Below are 26,079 nucleotides of genomic sequence, written 5' to 3' on the forward strand. Positions count from 1 at the left end.
TTAATTTTCCCAAAAGATCAATATCTATAATTTTTTATACTTTGTTGTGCTATGCTATTATGTGGGCATGTAGTTATATATCTTGACTAAGGAATTTAGAATACAGAGAGGGCAACATGCAATATGTGTCTAATCAGAAATTCCAAAGATATAATATGTTGATTATGATAATATACCTCAAGAGTTGAGAAGGGGGAAATTGGAACAATAGGATCATTCTAGAACTCTAGAATTGGAGACTGCAAATTAAGAAGTCATCAAGAGTCATATTTAGAGAAGGAATTAGCAGAATAGTAGGGGGGCTTTAAGCTTTTCTCCTCTCATAAACAGACTTAGATCAACACCAAATCATTTTGAACAACTAGGAAATCAATCTGAGGGTTAAGAAAACAATCTGCACAATTGGTAGGAGAGAACCTAGCAGATTTGAGATTTGGAGCTATGAATTGGGGGAGAGAAAAGCCATGGTGCTATGAAGGGGAGGGAACCCTTTTTGTGGAGCAAAGTTAGGGAGGGAGAAGAGAGGAAGCAGCATGTAGCATTCACACAACAGTGTGAAGTCTCAGTGAAGATCCCCTGGGTTGCCCTGGGAGAGATCAATCCCCTTCCTGGAGTACATTTGGAAAAGGGTATTTTGCCTCTCCAAGGACAAAAAGCTAGGTGGGAGCCATTGAGTATCCTTTGAACAGCAGGAGACAGAGATACACATAAAGGGCAGATAACCTGGTCATCGCTTTTCAGCACTGAGTGCCACAACAAACTCCAACCACCTTTTGACTGCTTTTCTGGGACAGAATGGTGCCAAGCATAATGCAAGTCTTTCCTCTGGGGGAGGGGAGTGTGTTGTGCCTTGCTGGGTCCTTTAAGATTTGTAGTTTTGAATCTCAGCAACCAGCAAGAGATAAAACACAAGAGGACTGTGGCATTGGATGTAGCTGATTGCCTGGCACAGACAGGCTATGGGGTAGGGAACTGATGAAAGCCTGGGACATAACAGAGGAGATTGTTTGCTTTTCTGTGAGGGCCTCCTGAATAGTGATGGCCAAGAGTTCTCCCTCCCTTGGGATGCCATCTTCCACCCCCACCCCATACCCACCAACATAGTGGGACTTCAGAGGGAAACACAGCAACTCCAGTGCAGTCTGGAGTGGCTTACACCAAACACTGCCCCCCTGTGCCCCACAGGGGGCACCTTTACAAGGGAAGGTCTGACTATGTAGGCTAGTGAAGTGAGCCTCTCCCTCAGGTGAACAACACAAGCCCCCACCATATACCAAGTTTATTGATTATAAAGAGCTCCAAAGCATCAGCTTCAGTTCTGATAGAAATAGGACTAAGCTTGCTTGCTTGCATTCCTTCTTTCTTTCTTTTTTCTTTCATTCATTCTTTCTTCTTTTAAATTGTTTTTTACATTTTTGAATGTTTTATATTTATTTTATTTTATTCTTTTTTTCCTTTGGTAACAGGCTTATAATTTTTTGTTCATTTGTTGGTTTGTTAGTATATTCCCTTGTCTCATTTTTTGGATCAAGCTCCTTTTTTTTTTCTTTAAGACTTCTCTTAACAAACAAATCAAAGCACATTCAGTCAAAAGTCCAAACATTCCCCACTGTAAGCAAGGAGGAACTCTGTAGAGAACTAACCTGTGGGAAAGAGCAGTCAAAACACAATAGCAGGGTATACACAACATACCAAAAACAGTTCCTGAGGCACTAGACCCTAGACAACATGTGACCCCTTCTTAAAATAGTATTAAGGAAAGATAACAAGCTTTCATAATACACAAATGACAAACTTAGACATAATGACAAAACAGAGGAATTCTCCCCCAAAAGAAAGATCAAGAAGAAATCACAGATGGGAATTTGCTCAAAACAGATATAAGCGATATATCTAAAAAAAATTTAGAACAGCAGTCAAAACAATGGACTTGAAAGAAGCATAGAAGACACCAGAGAAACCATGGCTACAGAGATAAAAGACCTAAAAATTAGTCAGGCCAAAATAAAAAATGCTATAACTAAGATGCAAAACTGACTGGATGTAATCACCATAAGGATGAACGAATCAGAAGATTGAATAGGTGATGTAGAAGATAAAATTATGGAAAATAATAAAGATGAGAAGAGGGAAAGAAAAATATGAGAAAATCAATATAGACTTAGGGGAAATTTCACAAAGCCCATTGATATCTGTATCATAGGAGTCCCAAAAAACAAATAATGGGAAAAGGGAGCAGAAGGCTTATTTCAACAAATTATAGCTGAGAACTTCCCTAAACTGAGGAAGGAACAGGCATCCAAGTCCAAGAGGCACAGAGAACTCTTTTCATAATCAATGAAAACAGGTCAACACCAAGATATATCTTAGCAAAACTTGCAAAAACAAAGATAAAGAGAGAATTCTGAACACTTCTAAGGATAAAGGTCTGTAACCTACAAGGGTAGACAGATAGGCAGCCCTATAAGCAGCTACTCTTTCTGGAAGGTCAGAAAAAAAGTGGCATGATATACTCAATGTGCTAAATGGGAAAAACATGCAGCCAAGAATACTTTATCCAACAAGACTTCATTCAGAATAAAAAGAGAATAAAGAATTTCCAAGACAAGCAAAAACTAAAAGACCTCATGAACACTAAACCAGCTCTGCAAGAAATACTAAAGGGGAGTCTTTGAGTGGGCAAGAGATCAAAAGCAACAAAGACTGAGAAATGAACAGAGGCAATCTACAGGAACAGCAAGTTTATATGTAATACAATGGCACTAAATTCATGCCTATCAACAATTATTGTGAATGTAATGGACTCAATATTCCAATCAAAAGACATAGGCTACAAGAATCAATTAAAAAAATAGACCCATTAATATATTGCTTACAAGAGACTTATTTTAGACCCAAAGACACCTCCAGATTAAAAAATGAGGGGGTGGAGAACCACTTATGATGCTAATGGATATAAAAACAAAACTGCAATAGCGATACTTATATCAGACAAACTAGATTTTAAACAGACTACAGTTAGAAATGCTATATTATAATAAAGGGGTCTATCCCACAAGAAGATCTAGCAATTGTAAATACTTATGCCCTCAACTTGGGAGCACCTGACTATATAAATCAATTAATAACAAACTTAAAGAAACTCATTGATAATAATTCAATAAGGGGACCTACACACTCCACTCACAGCAATGGACAGATCTAAGCAGAAGATCAAGAAGGAAACGGGGCTTTGAATGACACACCGGACCACATGGACTTAATAGATATATTCAGAACATTTCATCCTAAAGCATTTCATCCTGGGATCCCTGGGTGGCGCAGCGGTTTGGCGCCTGCCTTTGGCCCAGGGCGCGATCCTGGAGACCCAGGATCGAATCCCACATCGGGCTCCCGGTGCATGGAGCCTGCTTCTCCCTCTGCCTGTGTCTCTGCCTCTCTCTCTCTCTCTCTGTGACTATCATAAATAAAAAAAAAAAAAAAAAAAAAAACTAAAGCATTTCATCCTAAGCACATTCCTCTTGAGTGCTTATGGAACATTTTCTAGATCACATACTGGGTCACAAATCAGGCCCCGACCGGTACAAAAAAAAAAAAAAAATAAGATCACACCATGCATATTTTCAGACCACAACACTATAAAATTTGAAGTCAAACACAAGAAAAAAATTGGAAATCCACAAAAATACGGAAGTTAAAGAACATCCTACTAAAGAATGAATGAGTTAGCTAGGAAATTAAAGAAGAAATTTAAAAATACATAGAAGCAAATGAAAATGAAAACACAATAGTCCAAAATTTTGGGACATAGCAAATGTGGTGACAAGAGGGAAATATGTAACAATACCAACATTTCTCAAGAAACTAGAAAAATCTCAAATACACAACCTAACCTTACACCTCAAGGACCTGGAAAACGAACAGCAAATAAAGCCTAAACCCAGTAGAAGAAGGAAATCAATTAAGATTAGAGCACAAAAATAAATGATATAGAAAATTTTTTTAAAAAAACAGTAGAATAGATCAGTGAAACTAAAGAGCTGGTTCTATGAAAGAAATAACAAAATTGACAAACCTATAGCCAGACTTATCAACAAGAAAAAAGAAAGGACCCAAGTAAATAAAATCATGAATGAAAGAAGAGAGATCATAACCAAAACCTCAGAAACACAGTTATAAGAGAATATTATGAGCAATTATATGCCAACAAATTGGGCAATCTGAAACAATTAGATAAATTCCTAGAAACATAAAAACTACCCAAGCTGAAACAGGAAGAAATAGAAAATCTGAATAGACCTACAATCAGCAAAGAAATTGAATCAGTAATCAAATATCTTCCAACAAGATCATCCAGAGCTGGATGACTTCCCAGGGGAATTCTATCAAGCATTTAAAGAAAAATTAATATCTATTCTTCAGAAACTGTTCCATAAAATAGAAATGAAAGGAAAACTTCCAAACTCATGCTATAGCATTACCTTGATTCCAAAAGCAGATAAAGACCCCATTAAAAAGGAGAATTACAGACCAATATCCCTGATGAAAATGGATGCAAATTTCTCAAGATACTATCTAATTGAATCCAACAGTACTTTAAAAGGATTATTCACCATGATCAAGCAGGATTTATCCCTGCAGGGGTGATTCAACATCCTCAAATCAATCAACATGATACACTACTTTAACAAAAGAAAGGATAAGAACCATACGATCCTCTCAAGAAACACAGAAAAAGCATCTGACAAAATACAGCATCCCTTTTTTTTATAAAAACCCTTAAGAAAGTAGGGATAGAAGGAACATACCTCACCATCATAAAGGCCATATATGAAAGACTCACAGCTAATACCATCCACAATGGGGAAAAAAGTGAGCTTTCCCCCTAAGGTCAGGAACATGACAGGATGTCCACTCTCACACCTGTTGTTAAACATAGTACTTACTGGAAGTCCTAGCCTCAGCAATCAGACAACAAAAAGAAATAAAAGGCATCCAAATCAGCAAGAAAGAAGTCAAACTTTCATTGAAGACAACATGATATTCTAAGTAGAAAACCTGAAAGACTCCACCAAAAATTTGCTAGAACTAATACATGCATTCAGCAAAGTCGTAGGATATAAAATCAAGGTACAGAAAACTGTTGCATTTCTATATACCATTAATGAAGCAGCAGGAAGAGAAATTAAGGAATCGATCCCATTTACAATTGCACCAAATATCATAAGATACCTAGGAATTAACCTAGCCAAAGAGGTAAAAATAGGAATGCTAAAAACTGTAGAACACTTATGAAAGAAACTGAAGAAGGCACTAAGAAATGGAAAACATTTCATGCTCTTGAATTGGAAGTACAAATATTGTTAAAACCTATACTACCCAAAGCAATCTACACAGTCAATGCATTCCCTATCAAAATGACACTAGAACTTTTCACAGAACTAGAAGAAACTATCCTAAAATTTGTATGAAACCACAAAAGCCCTCAAATAGCCAAAGTAATGTTGAAAAAGCAAAGCAAAGTGGGAGGAGGCATCACAATTCTGGACTTCAAGCTGTATCACAAAGCTGTAATCATCAAGACAGTATAGCACTGGCACAAGAACAGATGCATAGATCAATGGAACAGAAAACAAAACACAGAAATGGACCCACAACTGTGTGGTCAATGAACCTTGACAAAGCAGGAAAACATATTCAAAGGGAAAAAGATATTCTCTTCAACCAATGGTGTTGGGAAAACTGGACAGCAGCATACAGAAGAATGAAACTGGACTACTTTCTTATACCATACACAAAAATAAATCCAAAATAGATGAAAGACCTAAATATAAAGACAGGAAACAAAAAAATCCTAGAGGGGAAAGCAGCAGCTCTTTGTCCTGGGCCACAGCAAATTCTTACTAGACACATCTCAGGAGGCAAGGGAAACAAATGCAAAAATGAACTGCTGGGACCTTATTGAGACAAAACCTCCTGGATAGCAAAAGAAACAATCAACAAAACTGAAAGGCAGCCTAGGGAATGGGAGAAGATATTTGCAAATGATGTATCTGATAAAAGGTTAGTATCCAAAATCTACAAAGAACTTAACATCCAAAAACAAACAATCCAGTTAAGAAATGGTCAGAATACATGAATAGATACTTTTATAAAGAAAACATCCAGATGGCTAACAGACACATGAAAAGATCCTCAATATTACTCATCATCATGGAATAATATAAACCAAAACCAGGATGAAATGCCACCTCATACCTGCCAGAATGGCTAAAATCAATAACTCAGGAAAAAAACAGATGTTGGCAAAGATGCGGAGAAAATGGAACCCTTTCACACTGTGGATGGGAATGCAACCTGGTATAGCCTCTCTGGAAAGCAATATGGAGATTCCTCAAAAAGTTAAAAATAGAACCATCCTATGACCCAGCAATTGCACTACTCAGTATTTATCCAAAGGATACAAATATGCTGATTCAAAGGGGCATATGCACCTCAATGTTCGTAGCAGAATTATCAACAACAGTCAAATTATGGAAAGAGCCCAAACGTCCATGGACTGATGAATGGATAAAGAAGATGTGGTATGCACACATGCACACACGCACACATGTACACACACATTAGAATATTACTTAGCAACCAAACAGAATGAAATCTTGCCATTTGCAACAACATGGATGGAACTAGAGTGTATTATGCTAAGTGAAATAAGTCAGAGAAAGATATCATATGACTTCACTCATATATGGAATTTAAGGAACGAAACATGAACATAGGGAAAAGGAGGGAAAAAATAAAATAAGATAAAAACAGGGAGGCAACCCGTAAGAGACTCTTGACTATAGAGAACAAACTGAGGGTTGCTGGAGGGAAGGTAGGTGGGGGGATGGGATAAATGGTTGAGGGGCCTTAAGGAGGCCACATGATATAATTAGCACTGGGTGTTATATGTAACTAAAGCATCACTAAATTCTACTCTTGAAACCAATGCTACTTGAATTAATTTTTTTAAAGTTATATTTAGAAACCCAAGAGGATACTGGTGTAGCACAAGAACCATTCAATATAGAAAAGTCAACCAGGGACCATAGTGAAATGAAGCACAAGAACTGTGAGAAAGACCATATACTCTTTGGTCAGAAGAAAATGAACTCTTAGTAGGTACACACTGTGACTACTTATGGAGTATTCCCTGTGGTATTCAGACGGCAACAGGCCAAATAAATCTGTAGAACCCAGATCCTTCCAGAAATGAACACTTGTTATCCTACCTTTCTCTCCTTAGAGCACAGCTATTCACACAAGCTATGACACTAAGGTGCTTGGCCTCAGAGAACTCAAGTGATTATTATTTGCCAGGGTACACTTGGGGTACATCCTTATTCTGGCCCCCACTTTCATCTTATTTTTCTCTCCTTTACATGAATGTAAGCTTCATGAGTGCCATTTTTTTTTTCTTTTCATGGACTATCTTTTCAGGGATATTGATATGGTTAACAGCCCTGTAAAATGAAGATTATTTCTTTCTCTGGAACAAGGAGCAGCCACACTTATTGCCTACTGGCAAATACTTGGGATTTCCAAACCCTGTCCTATAACATAATCCACTGTATGTGTAGGTATCATCAGAACCTCTTTTATACTGTGGAACTGAGGATCCAGAAATTGATGCAAAAATGCTGGTTCTCTGGTGTCTGCTAGTGCTGTGACTAGGAAACTATCCTTGGACTTTGACCTGGAATCTCATATCTTCTGTCAGAAGCCATGAAACTGTAATAAGCTAACTTGTTAGCCAACAAGCTCTACAAAATCCCAGACCCTTCACAGTTTTTATATTTATTTTATATACTTTGCAACATAATACCATATTTAGCATCCACTATGCTCTCAATACATATTTGCTGAATAAAACAAATGTACACAATCCTTTTTTTTCCCTGAAGTTGTGCAAGATAATTGTGCAAACTTCTAGATCCTATACTTAAGGTTCTCTCCAAGAACAAAGTGTCTTGGAATAACAGTCAACATTTTATTGCATGCTCATCGTATACAATGCATCACTTTAAGTGCTTTACAAGTATTGATTGATTTGTTCTTTACCGCAACAGTACAAAATAGGTAATACCATTATTGCTATTTTACAAACAAGGAAGTTGAGTGGTTAAGTGATCTGCTCAAAGCTCACAATTACTGACAGAAGCAACTAACATTTGAACCTGGGCAGTATATGCTCTCAAGTACTATGCTATGACATCTCCAATTGGCAGTATTAAAATAATTTTTAAAACATTAATTAGTATTAGTATTTCTGGAATAAGCTAGGACTTAAGTGACTTTATTTTACATTGTTTCAGTGTAAATATGCTTTTCCTGTGCCTCAGCTCACAGTCAATCAAAATTGTCATACAGATCAAGCCAGAACCTGTAAGATATCACAGCTGCTCCAAACACCACTGGTACCTGTTGGTTCATAATTGACTTTTGAGATAGTTGTTAACCATTTGCCCAGCACCAACACTGTAAGGAATCCCAATATATCTATTAAGTATCTTGACCTTCACATCCTGCAGTACTTAGACTGCTGATTTTTGACAAAAATTAATCACCAGGAGATCCCATTGTCCTCTCTGAATTATTCAAGTATACTGCACCTTCAGCCTCATGGGTATAAAATGAGAAAGAGCCCCCATTGGAGACAAATGAGATTACAAACATGAATAATAGAAAGTGAAAAGAGAAATTTTGGAAATACTGGTTTTGGGGTCCAAAATTAAACTTACAACACTAACCTCAAGAAGCACTTACTGTTCTTCTAGTTTATTCTCTGTTTCTTGACTCAGCCTTTCTCTATTATACTCTTCTTTAATTACTTTTGCACTTCCTCTAACCCTTTACAGAAAATGTTTGCAGGTCCCTGCTTTAGTCCGTCCCAGATTATGTATGTTATCACAGTATAATTTTAATAGTGCTCCTTTTCACTCTTAAATATAGCCCAAAATGGGTAATAAATTGCCCTAATCCTAACTCAGCAGAATCTATTTATTCTATGCACATTGTTTTCTTAAGGCTTCTGGTTGTCATATGGAGGGCCAAACATCCTAATATGCCTGTGATTGAAGTTGCTCTTGGATGAGGGACTTTCAGGACTAAAACATGGACAGTCTCAGGCCAGCAGGGACAGCTCATCTCCCTGCTGCAGTGGGCATCAGTGTTGGAGTAATGCTGACTTCCCTTAGGCACTGAGTATTAGGTTGGTTTTTTTTTATAAATATTTCCCTTATAACTCCAAGTGTTAAAAATAATGCTACTATCACCCCAGTAGCCGCAGTGTTTTATATCTCCCCACTTATATTCAGGTATAAAATACCTTGGTCATCTCAGACAACATCTAAGCTGATATAACCAACATCAATAAAATTAAGTTAAATTGTTGTAAGTCCTCAGCTAAATAATCAGTCTCCTATCCTTTCCTTAGGTTGCATGAGAACTCTATCAGCTTTATTTCTTTTAATGGTTAATTTACATTAATTTCAGTGCTTCCATGGTGTGTTTCTGGGCCCATCTGCATGGGAAACTTCTGATTCACTGTTAAAATACAGACCTCTAGACCTCAATTCACACTTACTGTGTAAATCTCTGAGTGTAGATCCAGGAATCACTATATTTTAGCTAAGTTCTGTAGATTTCTTTCCATGCTAAAATTTTGGTTCTGCATGTACATGGATTATTTTTTGTCACAAGGAATCATTGTTTTTGAAGTCTTATCACCTTGAGAAAGCTTCAGTGGATACATGTTTAGGAAGAAGATAATAACTTACTCTAGAACAAAATGTAGAAGATTATAGTCTCATGTCTCAAAAGTCGTAACAAGAGCGTTCCTTAAAAATTTGAACCTTTTAAGTTTGGTTGGAAAAAGATTTTTTTCATGGCCATAAATCGCACTGAAAAACTCACTCATGATAGTGATGGTCAATAATAAAAACTGATTTGAAGTTTGTTGCTATGTCAGGGTCCTGGCTGGGAGTGAGGATTCATGGCTTCTGGCCCCAGCTTTCTCACTTAACCCTCCTGGATCCCAGATTCAAGTTTCCTGCCCCGTAAAAGCTCAGTTTAACTAAAATATTTTTGTTTTTACTCTTTATTTTCCTCATTCCGTTTCTCCCTGAAAAATCATTTGAGAAACATTAGATGAGTTAGAGGAAGGTAAGCATCCGTGAAGATACAAATAAACACATTAATAAAGTGCTCTTGATTACAGAAGCAAAATGAGTAAATTTACATGAAGAAGTCTGAAAGGCACCTCTTTAATGAAATGATCAAAGCAAACATCAGCAATAATGGGACAAACTGAAATATGAGGCCGAGAAAGGCAAGGAAGGAAGCACAGCATCAACCCTCTAACAGGCCTGCCAAAGATGTATATTTTCAATCTAATTATGAGGAAACATCAGACAAACAAAATCCAGGGGCATTCTACAAAATTATGGGCCTGCAATTTTCAAAAGTATCAAGATTGATAAGAGCACAGAAAGGCTAAAGTGTTGCATCAGACTAAAAAACACTAAATGCAAGTGTGATCTTAGGCTTGAGCCTTTTCCATAAAAGATATGGTTGAGACTACATGAAACTTCAGTGGATCTGAAAAGTAGGTGGTAGTAATGTATTATATATTAAAAAAAAAAAAAAGCAGCTGACACTGGTGAAACAAAATCAAATCTTCTCTGAATAAATATTAAAGTCTGATTCATTATACTTTTCTGGCTTTGCATGTTTCTTAAAAACAATTATTCCATTAATATCATTTATTTTAGCATTACTTAATCCTGATTTATATCAATGCTACCATGTCTTGGCACAGTGTCTGGAGTACCGGTTGGGTATAAATATTTTTTGCATTAGTAAATGTAAAAAGATGTTAAAAGGGATTCTGCCTGAGTTAGAATAATAACTAAAGACAATCAATGCCAGGTAATCGCCTATCCTAAAGACCACCCATGCAGGACTTATTAAAGGTGGCCTAAAGTCATTTCATGGTAATGTAGTCAATATATCCAAGGTAGTCAGTGTTGGAAATGTGAAGGCCTTGAAGAAACATTTAGAGAGAAGAAAATTCCTGCCAAAGGTTGTTCTGAGTGTTGAGGATCCACTTCCTTAATGTGGTTCACGTAGGGAGCTTCAGTGAAAAGGATAAGCTTTAAACTGAATTTTCTTCAGTAAAATTTTATTTATATGGGGTTAGATTGTTAATCAATTTAAATGGCACAGTATTTAAATAATAATGGTGGGAAAACCTATGATTCCCACTTGAGATAGCCAGGGACAATGAAGACAGATCCTTTCATTTTTGAAAAATAGTGATATAAAGTAGATAATTGAGTGAGAATCTTTCATCTCACTCAATTAACCTAGAAACAATGAACTGGTTATAGTAACTAATCAGTTAAAGCACCTGATATTTGGATGGCATTGTTGCATCAGGCATCTGATGCTGAGCACAGAGAAATAATGTTAACATGTCAATTTCTGATTTTAGAAGAACCTGCTGTTTGGCTAGGTCGGTTTGGCTAATTTGTACATACTTACATGATTTATTGAATATCTCTCTACTATGTTTGTAGCTTTTTACTTCATGAAGTATTACCTATAAAGACAGAGATATAAGCAGAACGATGGTAACTTTGGAATCTTAAAGTTGTTGTAGGGATGCAAATTAAAACCTCATCTTACTGAAATAGAATTCAGAGACAATGTTCTTTACCTAAAAGCAAAGTCTTCCTGAGATTCACCTTGCTGAGAAAATGTGTGCGTGAATAATTTTAACCTTTATGAGAAAAAGAAACCGGAGGACCATGTCTGTGTGTAAACCTAAGAAAGACTGTTATTCACATGCATGAAAATAAAAATAAAGAGACTATCAATCATAACTCAAAACTTACATTAGCAGTAATAATTATAATTAACTTTTAGCAAATACAATTAATGTTCTTGGTTCACAGGAAATTTTAGGCTTTTGTCTAGGCATTTTTTTTAAAGATTTTATTTATTTATTCATGAGAGACACATGAGAGAAGCAGACATACGCAGAGGGAGATGCAGGCTCCCTGTGGGGAGCCAGATGTGGGACTCCATCCCCGGACCCCGGGATCACAACCTGAGCCAAAGGCAGACACTCAACAACTGAGCCACCCAGGTGCTCTGTTTGGTCATTTTTAATGAAAATGTCGTTTTGAAAATTTTTTAAAAGATTTATTTATTTATTTGAGAAAGAAAGAGAGAGAGAGGGAGAGAGAGATCAGGGGGAGGAGCAGGAAGAGGGGGTAGAGGGAGAGGGAGAGAAATTTTCAAGCAGACTCCCTGCTGAGCACAGAGCTTGATCTGGTTCTCAATCTGGACCCTGAGATCATGACCTAAGCTGAAATCAAGACTTAGATGCTTGAACGACTGAGCCACCTCAGTGCCCCATCTTTTTAAAAATTTTTGACACCACCTTTAGGTTCCCATTGTGACCCCCGATTTGTAAGTAATCTATGAAGTACTCGGTCAACTTGATTTTTCCTACTGAGTTTGCTATAGTTGTGTTTTTCAAAATGTTTTTGATATTAAAAATTGCAGAGTCTGTGCTTCAATTGTGAGAATTTCTCTTAAGCAGTCATCAAGATATAGCAAATCATTTTCATCCGATATTAATAGTTCCTCAATACTTACAACAAACGCCGATTTTGAAATTGTAGGAGAATAAAAATAATTTTTCCTCTACACTTTTAGGCTCTTACTTGAGATGTCCCTATAATAAAAGACAGATTAACATGAGAAAAACAAACAGAAATTCAATACTATATGTACCTCATATATATAAGCAAAAAAGCAAAACCAAACAATTTGGACTAAATCGAACTAAAAAGCTGCATAGCAAGGAAAACCAACAACAAAATGAAAAGTCATTTTACTGAATGAAAAAAAAATTGTAAATCATATATCTGATAAAGGGTTAATGTTCAAAATATATAAAGAACATATATAACTCAATAGCAAATAAAATGCAAGAAGGAAGGAAAGAAAAGAAAAGAAAAGAAAAGAAAAGAAAAGAAAAGAAGAAAAGAAAGAAAAGAAAAGAAAAAAAGAAAAGAAAAGAAAAGAAAAGAAAAGAAAAGAAGAAAAGAAAAGAAAAGAAAAGAAAAGAAAAGAAAAGAAGAATCCAATTACAAAATGGGTAGAGGATCTGTATAGACATTTTCCAAAGAAGACGTACAGATGACCAACAGACATATAAAAAAGTTCATTATCACTAATCAGAGAAATGTAAATCAAAACCACAGCAAGGTATCACCTGACATTTGATGGGATTGTAAATTTGTGCAGCCACTGTAGAAACCAGAATGAGATTCCTCAAAAACTTAAAACTAGAACTAGGATATGATCCAGCAATTCCACTTCTGGGTATTTTTGCAAAGGAGATTAAAATTATTTTAAAAGGATAAATATGCCCCTGTGTTCATTGCAGCATCACTTACAATAACCAAGATATGGAAAAAAACAAAGTGTGCATTGATGGATAAATGATAAAGAAGATATGATATATATATATATATCTACATTAGAATACTACTCAGCCATAAAAAATAATGAAATCTTGGCATTCACAACAATGTGGATGGATCTTTGAAAGTATTATGCTAAGTGAAATAGAGAAATATAAATACCATATGATTTTATTTATACACGGAAGCTAAAAAACAAAACAAATGGACAGAACAAAGCTCATAGATATAGAAAATAGAATTGTGGTTGCTAGAAGAGAGGGAGAGTTAGGGAATAGGCGAAATGGGTGAGAAGGGGTCAAAGGTACAAATGAACCGAGTAACTAAAATGGCCCAAGCCACCACCCTAGATACCATCTTCAGCTAAGGCAAAAGAAAGATGTTGGGGAAAGGATGCAGTTATGGAAGGTTACTAGGAAAAGCGCAGTGAATAAAAGTATGGCTGTTATGCAGATGTAAGTCCTGCCTTCTCCAGTGATAAGAGTTTCTAGAGATTTGTTCATTCTCCTCTTCTTAGTACTGAGAGGGAGACAATCTTACAAATAGAGATTTTTCCTTATAAACGTCTTTACAAATTGATAATTTTTACTAGGCTTTCAGAGCTTTTTCTATATCTGCTATATCTTTAAAATAATCCTTATGCCAAAAAGGCATATTTTGGGGTGGCAAATTCTGCAGCACTCCAGAATTATAAAGCTAGCTTTATTTTGTTACAATTTCTTTTTACCTCAAAATAACACGCTGGGAAAATGTACTCCTATCTCTCATTTTCTTTACTTTTACTTTTAATTCCTCAACACTCAATTCCATCTTTTTCATAACTATGTCTAACATGAGGGATTCAAGATTGATATAGCCCTAAAACAAACTATCAGTCTTGATGAATAGGCATATAAAAAAGTAAATTCTTGTATCCCACGTTAGAGAGGGCTTACTTTATTTCCAGAGAACGCCATCACCAAACAAAATGCCTAACCTAAATATTTCTTCTATGAAGTTTCAAGCATGAATGTCCTAAGGTGCACTGAATAACAAATGATGCATTACATATTCCTCCAGAGGGGAAGAATTTAAATTATTTTTCAGCAAACCTACAGTGCATATTTTTATATGGAGTAATATTAATTCAGGCTGTTTCTCTTCAGCAGGTTGGAAAAAGAGATTAAATATAATTTTAACAACATACTTATAGCTGAAAACCCCTACTTTTGAAATACTGGAGATAAGAAGTGCTCTTTGCCTGTAAAATATTAATATTTTTAAATAAGATAAATAAATATTAATAGAAAATGCATTCTAATATCAGAAACCATTTGTTACAAACTTGAGTTTTCCAAAATGATGATCAAACTTATGTCAAAGCCACTTTTGAATATCAAACCTAAATTAAGGCAACACCATTTATAGTCAGGTTAATATATTCAGGATGTCATTTAACTAAAATATACGTTAAGTATATATGCTTTTTAAGGTCAATTTCTCCTATATTTGCTTGGAGGTGTATTTAAAATGTACACTCTAACTCAAGCCTTATTTTTAAAAACTATTAAATCTATCTTTTGTTCATTTATTGAAAGCTTTGCTACTCAGGTCATTTTAAAGGAAGCATGAAATATATAGGCCCAAATATTAAATGATGTAGCCTATCATTCCTTTTTTTTATGCTGTTGATTACATGATTAATTTGTATTGGAGAAGAAAAAAATTCCTTCTACCTTTCTAGATTCTTGGCTGATCTAATGATTAAATTAGCATAAGATGGATTAACAAGAGAAAAGTCAATTTAATTACACACATATAGGAGCCCCAGAAGAATAGGAGACCCCAAAGCAAGCTGGGCAAGTGAGACTTATATGCCGTACTGAACTAAGGAATTGGGTAAGGACCTGGGGCTTCAAAAGAGAAGATGGTGATTCACAGGATGATTAGAAGAGTAGATGTTGGTAATTAAATGTTTGTCAGGTCACTCAGATTAAAAAAAAAAGTAGTTATCTCTTGGTCGTAGCTCTCTTTCTGGGCTAGGCCCCCTCTCTAAATTATTTTCTGGTAGTTTAAGGGAGAGGTAAAAGTTTTTCTTAGGTCTGCATGTCTTGACTGGCTAGAGTACACATGCCAAAGCAACACATTTTGGGATGACCTATTCTAAACTACTTCATTTTAAATCTGCTAATTTTTATCACCAATACCTATTAAGGTAATGACAATCACATTTTTTTTTTAGTCTTATCATGTACTAGGCATTTCTCTAAGTATTTTACATGAACCAATATATTCATTCTACAGAGAAATCTTAAGAGATTGTTGTTATTCCTACCATCCTTCCTTTAAGGAGAAAAATGAGGCTCAAAGACACTAATAAATCTGCCAAAGTTTACATAGCTACTAAGTGAAAGAGTGAGGCAGCCTGGTTTCAGATGGGTTTTTATCACAATCATGTTGATAACACTTAATCATACCTAAAATCATTGTCTGACTCATTTAATATAAGCATCTTGAAAATCATGGAATTTTATTTGAGCCTGGTGGTATTTTAAATTCTTTTTAAAATGTATTCCTACTGAAAATAGAACAATTTTCTATGGCTTAATATGAGTCTTCTGTTTCCAAAATTATAATGGCCTAGAAATTGCAAAATTCTCCTGCTCTGGAACATCTAAAAAAATAATTCAAAATACTCTTTCAAACTACTAGATGAGCTTGCAGAAAATCAAGGAAATAACTCAAGTTAGGTATAATCAGGAAGTTAGGACCACAGATTTATGCTAGCAGGAATTGAAAGTTAATGTAGGAGTATATCTAGATCTCACATTACCTACAGCTTCAAAAGCAAAGAGCTGAATAAATCACATACAATAATAGCTATAGCAGAAAAAGAGACTCTATACAGGTAAATTGTAACATTAATGAAGTATCGTGTTTAACTTGGCTTTAGCACTAAGTGGAGTCTTTTTTGTAAATAAGAACTTCATTGAGACTGTGTGGTCAAATCTGGCCTTCAAATATTTTGCAGTCTAAATCTACTATATTTGTTCAGTTCGCAATACCTAAGCCAAGAATTACAAATTATATTGGACCTAAATCTTTTTCAACCAGGTACTTTGAAAAAGCAAGCCAAAAACCTACCTGGAAAAATACATACCCAACACAGGATGTCAACAAATATGGCCTCTCAATTAAACATATGCTAAAAACAAAGGAAAACAAACTACCACGAATGAGAAGAAACAGAAACAACATTACCAGAATTACAAAAGTTCCGATATTAAAAATGTTCAGAAAAGAACACTGAAGAGATATGCTTAACAAATTTAGGAAAATGAGACCAAATTGAAAATATATTAGGATAAAAAGATTACCCAAAAATAGAAAAGAAAATTAGATATATTTATTTTTTTAATTAGATATATTTAATTAAGAACTAGGGAGATGTTATTTAAAAAGTAAATATAATTAAAATTAACAATTTACTGGGGCATTAAATAGCAGTTTGACAGGGCTGAAGAGAATCAGTGAATGGGAGAAAGATCAGAAGAAATTGCACAAAATGCAGCACAGAAATAGAGAAATAAAACATATGAAGGAAAATGTTAAAAACATGGAAAATAAAGTGAGAAGATGCAAAAATATTTTTAAAATAGATACCAGGAAGAAATAATAAAACAATTATATAGAAGTAATAGTGAGAAAGATAACACCTGATAGTTTCCTAGTATTAAGTGATGAATAATGGCATTTGAAAGCCAAAGAATTCCAAACAACATAAATTAAAACAATTCTTATCTAAACAAATCATAGTGAAATTGCAAAGTACAAAAGATCTTAAAACAGCTGCAAAAAATATTAACAAAAGCATGATTAGAATGACAAATTCTCAAGAGAATAAAGGCAGCAAGTAACGAGCAAAATATATGTGCAAAATTCAGAGAGGAAGTAAGCGTCCAATTATACTTTGGTCACTCAGAATACCTATTTCCAAGAATGAAAACAAAGACATTTTCAGACAAAAACTTTAATTTAAGAACTTTTAAATGATCTAATAGAAGAAGAAGAAGAAGAAATATATTCCAGAAAGAATACCTGAAATGAAAGTGAGACTGGTAAGTAAAAAGAATAATCATGCTGCACATCTAAAGATAAATCAGTGGTGTAAAAAATAATAATTGTTTTTTTTTATTTTAAAGATTTTATTTATTTATTCATGATAGTCACAGAGAGAGAGAGAGAGAGAGAGAGAGAAGAAGAAGAGACACAGGCAGAGGGAGAAGCAGGCTCCATGCAGGAAGCCCGATGTGGGATTCGATCCCGGGTCTCCAGGATCGCGCCCTGGGCCAAAGGCAGGCGCCAAACTGCTGCACCACCCAGGGATCCCCTAATAATTGGTTTTTATTTGTAACAAAGCTGAGTTAAAATAGCAGACAACAGGTGCCCCTAGTGCCCCAAGTACCCAGGCTCCTGAACATCATTCCCTCCATTACGTAAGACATTTCCCTCCTCTTTCAGTGATTCTAGATCTAGCTTTTCTGCCTGTCAATTTGTTTCAGCCTCAGAGAAGAAAGGAAATACTGACAAGGTATTTCACCATCCCATCATCCCATCCCAAGGTATTTAAGGTCATCCCATCTTTTTATATTACTCCAGTGCTATGAAAAGAGGCTTACTTTATTAAATATTCATTTGAATGTTGATAGTAACCGCTAAAAGAATAGAAATCCTGAGTGAAGAAAACATGCAATAATAACCTCAAGTGATTTAGAGAAGTCATGCGATAAAAAAAAAAGGTGGTGGAATCATTCTGAGTAGAGAGAGGAATAAAACATGACAAATAGTACACAATGAAAATATCAAATTTAAATAAATTTATGTCATTTCAATAAATGTGCCAGGTAACACAAAATAACAATGCCTTTAACGAGACCTCTTCTACCTCCTTCAGTCTCTCTCTCTCTCTCTCTCTCTCTGTCTATCTCTCTCTTTCTCTTTCACAAATACACACACACACAGACAACCACACAAATTACGGCTAATGAGATGTAAGGAGAGCTTTGTAAGTGTCCTTGAAGGAAGAAGATGGACTTTTTCATCCATTTCTTCTTCTCCCTGGCTGAAATGAGAATAGGATAGTCAGAGCTTAAGTAGTTTTCTTGAGGTATGAGATAGAAATAATACTGAGGCTGATGGATCAACAAGATAGAAGGCAAATGGTTTCCTCACAACATGGGACTCCATACCAGCTCTGGGTTGCCTCCCTTCAGGTTTTGTTTTTACAGTTGTGACTTATCCTTGGGCATGAGGATTGCATTGTCCTGGGAAGTGGACTCAAAGCCATTTGGACAAGGAATATCTCAGTCCCAAAGACCTGGAACATTACTCTAGAAAGGGAAAGGGCCTCAGATAAACAAATCCCCTTGACTAGAAGAAAATTACTGCTAAAGAGAAGCCAGAGGTGACCACCTAAAGAAGTCCCAAGGTAAAGACTATGGTACTTGGGCCTAAAGGAACACAGAAAGCCCCAGATATTTGTGATGAGGAATAAATAAAATCAAGTAGGGAAAGTACCCAATATATAAAAACACTCCAGGCTGATGAAAACTGGGTGCCAGACAATTGTACTGAGTACAGAGTAGATACTGACCTGAGAATGACTCCTGACATCATTCCCATTACCTAAGTCCTTTCTCCTCCTCCTCTAGTGCTTCTTGCTCTAGCTTTCCTCATGTCAACATTTTTTGTTCTTTGAACCTAGGAGAGAATTGTCTTAGCTTCTGCTAAGAACACAGTCTCTTATAGGACAACACTGTAACAGAACTGTAGGGAATGTTCACCTGTGAGAAACATTTATCCTACTCCAAACTGGAGTTACTCTAAGCTAGGCCTTACAAGGCAGAGAACCACAGCTCTTCAAAACAAAAGATACACATAAATTAAGCCCTAGGCTTCTAAGAATGATTAACTGCAGTAACTAGTCCTACAAATTCAATCAGGGACAAAGCCACAGAATAAACTCTGAGATCAAACTGAATATTTTTAAAATTATACTTTGTGAAGGATTGTACTTGCCAGTCACCTTTAAATCCAGTCAGCCAGCTAATTAAATTTCCAGTTCCCAAAATATTCCCAATAAACAGAATCCAAAATAATAATACACTTCTATATTTCCTCAGCAATTTACACAAAAACATATTTATAACAATCTCTCATGGCCAACAATAGCTTTATAAGTTCCAACTAATATCTTCGTGTGACAATAACCCACTTGAATTATTTTACCATTTGTAGTGTTTTTGCAAGGATTTATAGGCGCCATAAAAGAATTTTCTTTATAGAGTTGTCTACCAACAAATATTTCTGTTTTTCACAGAAGGAATAAGATAGGAGCTAATTTCATCCAACTTTTGAGAAATAATCAGTTCTTATCTGTATAATCTTTTAGATTATGTAATATTAGCTAAAATTGGAAGAAATACTCAGGGATTCATGTTCATGGTGAAATTTGATATCACCAAAGAGCATGATTTCTTCTTTTGGGAGACTGATTGGATTTACTGGAAATGTCATTAAGTTTCCCATAGCTAGAGTATGAGACAGTGAATTCTTGCATTATACGACACGTAGGAACCTCTTCCTCTCGAGTAACAATAGATGATTAAAGCTATAGTGCCTTAAACCTGGGAATTTACCAGACCTGTTGTTTTCCAGATTCTTGGAATGTTAGAACTGGAGACCACCTCAGGATCTCACAATTCCAATGGCATATTAGAACAATCTGAAGATCTTTTAAACTTACAGATACCCAGGAGCATCTCAGACCAGTTAAATTAAAGTATTTCAGGATAATCACTAAACCTTGGTAAATGCTTAAAGTCCCCATGTGATTCTAAGGTGCAGTCTGGTTAACATTCAGTTGTCTTTTAACCAAATTCCTCAATTTACACAAAAAGGGATCTAGTAATTCTAGGGATCAGTTGGTGGAAACAGGTTTATTTCTTATTTCTCCTCTCATTTCCTTATTGGCTCTGCAAATAGAAATCAAAACTCTTCATCAGCTTCATACATCTGTATCCTGAAGGGGCAACTTTTAGAAGCTTCTCAGATCCCACTACACAAAGGACTTTGTATTTTAACCAAATATGAAGTCAGACTTGTGAGAATCACATTACAAGTCAGAATGCATACATGTAGAACAATAAGAGATCCAGGCACTAAAAAGAAAGTTATTCTAGAGAGCCTCTAAGATTCCTTTTCAGTATACCAATCTTTGTTCAATTTTCATCTTAAGATTCAGTTTCTGTCACATTGAGCTGATGAAAAACACAATTCAGCAGTGAGAGAAACTCTACTCTCATTATCCATGGAAGTATAGATTCAGCTCTTGCTTATCTTATAAATTAACATGTATTTATTGTGTGTTTCTGATGGACAAATCATAGTATCAGTATCATTGGATTAAGCTCTACACTAAAAGAACACGTAAGATCACTGAGTGTATGAAACAAATGAAAGAAAGTTAACTGGATTATTTTGAACTCATTCTAGGTGCTCAAAATAGTTTATGGTGATTGAGTGGTTGATTCATTACAATTCTTGCTTTTCCAACAGTCCAATATTTAATGATTCAGGTAATTTAATAAATATAAGTTAGGTTATAAAATTAGACTTTTCACTCCCCTACCCAACAGGTTTTATTTTCTATATCTTCTTGATCACTAGCCTGCCTCTGTTTAGTCCTAATTGGACGTGATGCAATGGGATATTAAAGCAATCTTCTTCATTCTACACTATCATCTCTTCTCCTATTAGTTTACCATAATCTCAAATTGTGGAAATGAAGAAAAACTTGGATTACATGGATCAAGTCGGCTCTTCCCTCTGACAAGAAGCTTCCCCAAAGGAGAGGAACCTCTTTATTCACTCTACAGTTCTATCAAAGGGACCTATCATGGCCAGTAGTAGTCCAAATCACCTTCCTACTCTTTTCAGTGGGAAATACACATCTGTCAAGTAGAGTTCCCCTAAGAACATTAATGCTGTTCCAGGAAGTGTCTGTATCATCATAACTATTCTATAGATGAATGTTTCATATAGAGGTTTTGACATGGTGATTCTGTAGTAGTTCTGCCAATATCTGCAGAGAAACTATCATAGTGACTGGAAAATGTCTCAGGTCGTCTTAAAACTTAGGTTTTCTGACATAGTGAAGAGAAGAGGGATAATAATACTATGAGAAACTGATCCTGGAAAACTTATCTTTGATTCACTCTGGTGGTTATTTCTCAAGAATGTAACAGAGTCCCAATTACAGTCATGTTGAGACAAGTGTTTATATCCTGCATTTATATTTGTTTTCTCTGTTGTCTCTGTTTATGACTTTGTATCAATCACTACCACCCTTTTAAAAATTGTGAAACAAATAAACATATTGCAGAGTTCATTGGCTTAAGAACCTAATTTCTTTTCCTGAAAATTACATGAAACACAGTATATCCATTAATTGCTATTCAGCAATCATTTATAAGACTCAGTGCTACAATACCAACACGAGGACTAAACTTGCATGCCGCAAATGGTTCTTGATTAAGAATTTTCCTAACACACTTCTTTTTTTCCATTTTGTTACTTACTCAAAATGTATTTACCACAGATAATATTCTAATTCAAGTTGGAATTAATGGCAATCTGTCTTGGTCAACATTTCTAATTGAGAGTCTCATCATCACACATCATGGACATGTTACCTCGCTAATTGAATTTGCTATTCATTATTTCTTCATATCTTTGTCATTGTCCTTACTTTTTCATGTCCTTTTCGGTCCACTATCTTCATCCTTCTGTACCAAATTTGATACCAATCTCTTCTACTTAGTTTATTTGACTACCCCAGCAATCCAAATTTCTTCATTAAATTTCCACAGCACCTGTTCTCTATATTCTTGTTTTGACATTGTTACAATTTAATTGTGAGACATACTACAGTGCAAAGCATTCTAGCACATGATGTTAATTTTGTGACCTAGACTCTAAGTGCTATAGAAGAGATGCGAAGAGAAAGATTAATAAAAGATGTTTATGTTCTCATTTATTTCAAGCACAGATTAAAGCAGATGTTTCTAGATGTAAAATCCAGTGCTTCTTTCAACTTGGAAGTTGTGCCAACTCCTGGATAAGGATATTTTTTGCCAAGAAGCAGAGAAATGATGAGTTTCCGGTGAGTATTTCTAAGTCCCCTTTAATGGAAGCAGAAATGAAAGGCAGCAGCTGTTGATCATGCTTTATTGAGGCTGCAAATTTCATCATTTAAGCACTGAATTGATTAATTCAAAACACTACATTGAGTGTGTTTTCTGGAAATTGATGAATATGCAAATAAGAATTTGGAAGAAGTTTTACTCCTCAGAGTAATTGAAGAGGAATTTTACTGTCTGCCAATATATAGCTATCTAAAAGGTCTTGTACGGATGCAGATATTTAAGACATTACTGATGTCTGAGGTAACATAGTTGTTGAGCTACTTCTCCTAAATCCTTGCTTTTCAAATTTAAATGTGCATGCAAATCATTTGAGGATTTTGATGAAAACACAGATTCTAACTGAAAAGTCCTGGGATGGGGCCAGATTCTGAATCCCAAATAAGCTTCCAGGTGATGCAGACTGTATTTTGAGTAACAAGGCCCTAAGCCACCTTTCCCCTGCTACACAGAGGTACATTCCTCCTCCCACTTTCACTAACCTGAGAGTGCCCACTACTGTAGCTAGGAAGGTGCTGCTACATGTTCAAGGTCAAGGAAGTATATATCTACAGTACAAAGTCATTTTCAATGCATTTCCTTAAGAATTGGTGTTATAGATGGTGGCTAGGTGTAGTAGAATCATTTAGCCCATTTTCTTTATTCTTTAAACATTTATTGAGTGTTGTCTATGTGTAAGGCACAAAAATAAAGATAAATAAAATCAAGTTCATGGTTACGATGTTAGCTAGTTTCCCCTGCTCAATTTGAACTCAAGAATTTATAGCATTGTAGAGGTGTATAACATTAAGATACCAATAATTTCTTGGAATAATTTAAGGACTAACATATTTCATCTACATTATTTATGGAGTAATAAGAATTGAGTTGCTGATGCCAGGAACAATACCTGCCCCTCCCCATCTAAGGGAGGACAAAAAAAGTCTGGAAAAGAAAATCAAAGAATGTTGGTAAAAATTGCAATTGTAGTGAAAAAAATCATAATAAATGAATGATGATAATAATAATAATAATCAGAAAAATCCTGGGAATACTAGGCCCCCAAGTTATTCCTTTTCCTTGCAAAATTTCAGTGTGTCTCATTCACATACTCATTAATTCCCTGGTTCAACCAAAATTTACAACGTGCCAAATATTTTTCTGGGTCCTGGTAAGATTATGGTGAATGAAACAAGATTCCTGACTATATGGAGCTTATGGAACACAGAATGACAATATATAGTAAGTGAATTAAGAAATAGACAATAAAATATCTGAGAAGAATGAGTACTTCAAATAAGTACACAGTGTTAATAGCTGGGAAGGAGATTTTGTCAGAGGACATCTGCATGGCATTACCCACTGTCTCTGGAACAGACTTTCAATAGGATACCTCACATTCTAACCAGGAATTCCCTGCTCATGGAGGTCATCTCCCTAAAGTTTGAGGGGTAATTCTTACACACCCCTTTTTTTAAAGAATCTTAATCCTAGTCTCTGAACAATTAAATATTTTATAACCATTTCTTCCATGACATCATCAAATAAACAGATGCATAGCAACATCCCCTGATAGCCTTAAAAATAGTTATGCAGTTAGTATTTTCTCCTTCCCCTAATATTTCACTCTATCTATAGTATAAGATGAGTGGTTTTGCATGATAAGAGAAATACAAAGTCTTATGGAAAGAAACATAAATGAGGTCAATACTAGAATTCCCTAATGGAATGAAAGAGAGATTGTGAAGACAAGACATTGACCTCGGAACAGAACAAATGAACAAGCTTTTCACAGGCAAGATGATAGAAGCATTTGGATGTCAAGATGTTGTGGACAAAGGCTTTGAAGGGAAGGGAAGTTAGCATTTGATGGATATTGTACTATGTTGGTGATATTACCAGGTACTTAGATATGCCCAATCCAAGAACGTCTTTCATATGTAATAATGCTGTTCACTAAGAGAATGAGATCCAAGACTCAAATAACTTGGAACGTATCATGCTGATAAATTTCCAGATAATAGGAAAACATTATGGAAGGTAAGAAGAATCACAACCAAGAGGGCAGGTCCTTGGATCCTCAGAGATTTATGGCCAGTACTAAGTGCTATCTATGCAAATGTGCTCAACTCTATCAGATAGGTTCCTACTGCTTTCCTTTTGGGAAGTCAATTTCAGACTTCCTCTCACTCTGGTCCCTCCTCTGCCGTGATATGTTATCTAAGTGGTTTTGTACCTAATCTTAGTAATTCAACTCACTCTGAGTACACACACTATCTTTTTTAAATATCCGAATATTTCACTCCCAGTCTGTCCCATTGACATGTCTACTCACTCATGTCTGTCCTCTGACCATTAAAAGTGAATCTCCAGCAAAACTGGAGATACAATGTTAAGCTGCAGACTGGCTACATGTGAATTGATGTAGCTCCTAGGTAGATGTTTAGAGCGTTAAGTCTCTATATAGGTTATTATTCTCTTGAGCATAATGATTCAGAAAATCAAAAAGCATGTATATTGGAACTTTCTATTCAAGAATGGCATTTGAATGTATTTCTAAAATTTGTTTTAAATTTATGGATTCATTATAAATGGAATGGCTGGATAGAATACAGAGGTCCACTCTATCAAGGGAACTGCTCACATGTTTCAAATTCACACATAAATATTTAGAAGCTAAATCTTTGTAATTAAATAAGAGTTCCCACAGAAAGCATTCAGTAGTTTTCTTTAGATTTTTATTATTATTATTATTCAACAATAATGGTCCATACCATAGGCCAAAAGCTGTTTTTCTTTTTTCCATTTAAGGTTTCCATTTATTTGATTACTATATGTGTACAAATGGAAAATACCCAAAATACATAAATGATATAAATAATTCAGAGATGAAGCTCTTTTTCTGTTCAAAATGTCATTATTTTTCCTAATTTAAATGAATTGATATGTAAATGTAGTTTCTATTATCTAAAGTAAACATGATTCTAGCATAAACAATATTAGCATTTAAGATAATAATACCTGCCTTACCTGCCTCAAACTTAGACTCAAACATATTCATCTTTTCACCATTGAACATATCTGAGTGCTGATTATGTGTCAAGCACTGCAGTAGACTAATTTTGTCACAAGACTGTAAACATGAATGTTTCCTTTGTGAAGTAATTAAAATTCTATACTACTTGCTTAGCCAGTATTCTCCCTAACTCACAATGCAGCCTTTCAAGGTAGGTATTATTATTGTTTTGCCAATCAGGAGACAGACTCAGACAAGTTAGGATGTTTGCCCAAATCCATTCAGATCATGAATATCAGGA

At 35.3% G+C, this 26,079-nt stretch overlaps 1 long non-coding RNA gene across 1 annotated transcript in view; it reads right to left on the reverse strand.

Moving 5' to 3' along the window:
• The window catches only part of LOC140636323 (uncharacterized), a 196,532-nt gene extending 170,671 nt beyond the window's left edge, over positions 1-25,861 (reverse strand). Inside the window, exons 1-2 of the long non-coding RNA XR_012033598.1 lie at positions 25,793-25,861; positions 12,709-12,787 (exon numbers count right to left, since the gene is read on the reverse strand). This is a non-coding gene — a long non-coding RNA (uncharacterized lncRNA). The remainder of the gene's footprint in view (positions 1-12,708; positions 12,788-25,792) is intronic.
• Positions 25,862-26,079: the final 218 nt, after the last annotated feature.

The sequence above is a fragment of the Canis lupus genome, chromosome 7, assembly GCF_048164855.1.
Source record: "Canis lupus baileyi chromosome 7, mCanLup2.hap1, whole genome shotgun sequence".
In the NCBI taxonomy this organism is placed as follows: Eukaryota; Metazoa; Chordata; class Mammalia; order Carnivora; family Canidae; genus Canis; species Canis lupus.